We start from the raw sequence: 4,239 nt of genomic DNA, 5'->3' as shown, positions 1-4,239 counted from the left end.
AAAATGTGGGAAATGCCAGCCAGGACCATGACACGACCAGAATTGAGCACAGTAATGTACTCCATGTGGGGTCTGACTAGCACTGAGTGCAGTTTCTCATAACCAAACATATTTAAGATTGCTTAGGACACCACTCTTTTTTCACTGCTGCCATCAGGTGCAATGTACCTGAGAAGCCTCAGGAAATAAAATAATATTAACTCATATATCCACTAGACTCATCCTTACCTTCTCATTGACTAGATGCAGTTCTCCATAACTAGACATATTTATGTTTGCTGACTACCTCACTATCGTTGACCGGATCAAACTTGGTGATGCAACTGCACTTAGAAGTGGGACTGAAAATCTGGCTGACTGGTGCACCAACAAAACCGCTCACTGAACGGCAGCAAGACTAATGTCTTCGGGAGTTCTTCCTTACAGACGTCAGGAGGAGCAAACTGGAGGTTCATGTGCCAGTCCTATTGGACTGTCCTTGGGGGATGAGAGGTGGATAAGGTCACCAACATTTATTTCCTCCATGCTATCTTGCTTAAAAAGCAACTGCGGCTACAGCATTGCATGAAAAACTCCTAACACATTGATCAAAACGTGGTTACGCTCATACGTTAATACGTGTCGAAGTGGTTAACATTATCTTGCCTTCAGAAATGGTGAGGGAGATCTGTCACCACGGAGTCTTCATCCGGCATTACCCCGGTCTAGAGTAAAAGAAACCCGGCATTGACAGTCATTCCGGGGATTTCCGGCTGGGTGTCTGACTTGGAACAACGTCCTGAAAACGAAAGAGAAATGGTGAGAGCGGGAACGTATATTTATTCATGCAGACTATATGGGTAAGTCCCTAAATTGGGTCTACTTTTTTTTATCGAATTTATACCTTCTGAATCTGAGGCATTTCACTCGCTTTGTGATGACGAAGGTACGACAATACTAGTGAAATCTCATCAGATCAGTTGCTGTATCGTGGGAAAGCTCCGTTGCTTAGCTGGTCAAAGCGTCTGACTAGTAAGTGTCAGATTATGAGTTCAACTCCCAGTGAAGCATTTAATTGTCATGGAGCGAATTGCCATGGCAGGAAAGCCGTTTTCAGAAACACCGTGAAATACAGAGCAAGTTACAAATGACCCTGCACCTGTAATCACAACCAACATCCCAAAAGGAAATGGAACAGCAATACAGTAAATATAAACGTTGGAGGTCTGGTGCTGTCTGCGGAGCAAGAAACGGAACGATGATTCAAATAGATGACACTTCTGATTAGCTTGTTTACGCTTGTATGACGGTTTTGCAGTGTAGTTTTGGTTTATGGTAACAGCCGTTTGCGAAATGCGGCTGTGATCTGCTTTATGATCTTGCCTTGGTCTGACTGAGAAACGATTTTACACCGCGTTTCAAAGCTCTTCCTAATCGAGTTCCGACGAGTTCGCTCCATTTTTCAAGAAACAGAGAGACAGCGTTACCGAACGGAGCTAAAATACATATAGATCTTAAAATCTTTCACATCCACTACCTTCAATAAATAGAGGCCACAAACTCCGGACGTCCACAGCATCCACATGCCCAATCTGGAGCGGTCTGCAACTCCACAGTGACATCGTTGACCAGGACACCAATATTACATGGTTATTATGACGATTTGTGATTCTTCAATTTTGTTCTGCAAAACATTTCGAAATACACTTTAATACTGTCAATCAAAGCCCTTGGGGAAAAATTCAAATGGCAGTGATGGGATTCGAACCCACGCCTCCCTGGAGGCTGGAGCCTTAATCCAGCGCCTTAGACCGCTCCGCCACACTACCACATATTCGATTCATTACACAGCATCCTGAGTATCCTGAGCATTGTCATCTTGAATGTGTTATACGATTGATGTGTGCTTTGAAACACCTCCCAATTATGTGCTTGAAGCTTGATGTATTTTCGATTTTTCAAACCATTCAATATTTCATTAAAGTAGACTGGAGAGAGCAGTGGTACAGATTTGCCCCTTCAAACCGCCGGGTGGGAGCAAATGACATTCCAGATATCAGTGCAAGGACACTAATCATCGTGAATATTCTCAGTATGCACGTGGGGTATTAGGTTTACAGGTTCACATTTCTAGTGAAAGCGAAGAGTCATTTTACGCCTATCTACTACACTGTCACGCTCAGCGACATTTGCAGGCGTGCACCAAGATGTACCAGGTTTTCATTTCATGCAGAAATCCCAGCGTTCGCAGCCTAACATTGCAAATCATACCACTCACGTTAGCAACAGTTCTACAATATCTAGACTTAGTCCTCTGCAGGATATTTAACGCAGATCTAATATGCAAATACAACCCTCTAAAATCAGCTGAAACAGTTTGTTCTGAAACTGCTTTAAGATTATATAGTATTGATTGCAGTTGCCCTGCACTTCAAACTGTTGTATCAGCTCTCTTGTTCCGGTTGTCTTCCGAGTCCGGGCTTCATTTTAAATAGTAATGAGGATCATCATCTTCAATCAGGGTTTATGTTGGGATTAGATACCAGGGAAACTGCGTACTTGTTTGTGTTTCTGAGTCGACAAATTCCGAGTTGAACAAATTCCGTTTTTTTCCTGATAGGTAGAAAATGCGAACAGCTATAAATTTCAGCAGGAAGAAGACTACTCAGTTCTGTCATTCAATAAGGTCAATGCTGATCAGATTGTCTGTCGAACTCCTAATTTCCATGAATCTTGTTAACATGTCATTTCTTTTTCTTAATAATTTATTTGTTATTTTATGAATAATTGATTACGCTGCCCCTTCGCATTTTCCCCGATCAATTCCACAGACGACGATGCGTTGAGGAGAAATGCAATCATCTAATTGGCATGTTCCCATTAGTCTCTTGTACCGAAAGAGATAACGTCACTGAACATTGATATGTTCCCACGCCAATGGACTGACTTTCAATAGCTCTTCATCTCATCTTATCGACATTTATTTATTAGTATTTCTGTCGTTTTTGTGTTTCCAGTTTGTTGTCTGTTGCAGTAGTTGAAAGCCCAATTTGGCGGAGTCTTTCAATGATTTTCCTATGGTTATTTTTCTATTGCGGATTTACTGATATTGCTGGCAGTAAAGTGAATCTAAGGATTGTATACGGTGATATACAATTTATTATGGAAATATATATAATGTATATATACACTTTCTCAATAAATTTACTTTGATCTTTCAGCTTCGACTCGAGGTTTTCAAACCACGTCCTGAGTTACCAGATTCTCCAGCATCAGGCGATGTCATAATCCACTCAAACTCTGACCGTGTTTAGCATTGTAAAGAATGCAGAGGGAAGGGAAACGTCTCTCGTTTGACTCGAATCCACAACCTTTTTGTTATTACTTGACCATTTATCAGTAGAAGGCCAACACACGGGCTATTGCTTCGCCTTTTCTCCTTACAGCGATGGGGGATGAGACGATGGGAGGCAGTCATCGTGTCGACAACCATAAGCTTTTTCCCAGGACTGGAATGGCTAACACGAGGGATATAGTTTTAAGATGTTTGGTAGTAGATACAAGGGGGATGTCACATGTAATTTTTTGAAACAGAGGGTGGCGGATGCAATGGAATCCACTGCCAGCGAAGGTAGTAGAGGCGGATACGATAGGGTATATTAAGAGACTCGTTGAATAGTACACGGAGCTTAGAAAAATAGAAGGCTATGCAGTAGGGAAATAATAGAAACTGGAGATGTTCTATGTTTTATACAGCTCACAGGCGCGTTCTTTAGTGCAGCAAGATAAATTCATGGAAGGGAAATTTGCAATTTCGATATGATACCTTTCTACTTGCTGTATCTGGAAAGCCGTCTTGTTAGCGCCTCGTTAACAGCCGCTGGATTCCGCGGCGATGAATCCACCTTTATTTGGCTTCGTACATACATCGAGAGTGTATACAATTTTGGTACTGCCAAATCCGTGATCTTAGGGTGTCTCGCCCATCCAAACTCATGTGTGTGTCAATGCTGTGAGATTTAATTGTCCCGGAAAGAAATAACAGATGTATACTACACGCAATTATAGATAAATATATTTAGGAATGTTAATTTAAGCAAATAGTTATCAAATTAAAGAAGAAAAAAACAAAATGTGCCCTTTACTTTGAGACAGACAAATGTGTACTTAAGTTAGAGCTCATCTTGTACTTGTCTGTCACTCACACACTGGACCCTCGGTCGGAGTGAAAGCACACACCCCCTTCTGAAAGTTGCTCAA

General features: G+C 41.6%; 1 non-coding gene across 1 annotated transcript; it reads right to left on the bottom strand.

Moving 5' to 3' along the window:
* Positions 1-1,726: 1,726 nt before the first annotated feature.
* On the bottom strand, positions 1,727-1,808 carry trnal-aag (transfer RNA leucine (anticodon AAG)). Its single transcript has one exon. It is a non-coding gene; the product is annotated as a tRNA-Leu (tRNA).
* Between the last annotated feature and the right edge of the window lie 2,431 nt (positions 1,809-4,239).

The sequence above is a fragment of the Hypanus sabinus genome, chromosome 6 (assembly GCF_030144855.1).
Source record: "Hypanus sabinus isolate sHypSab1 chromosome 6, sHypSab1.hap1, whole genome shotgun sequence".
In the NCBI taxonomy this organism is placed as follows: domain Eukaryota; kingdom Metazoa; phylum Chordata; class Chondrichthyes; order Myliobatiformes; family Dasyatidae; genus Hypanus; species Hypanus sabinus.
This window is presented reverse-complemented; position numbering and strand designations above follow the sequence as displayed.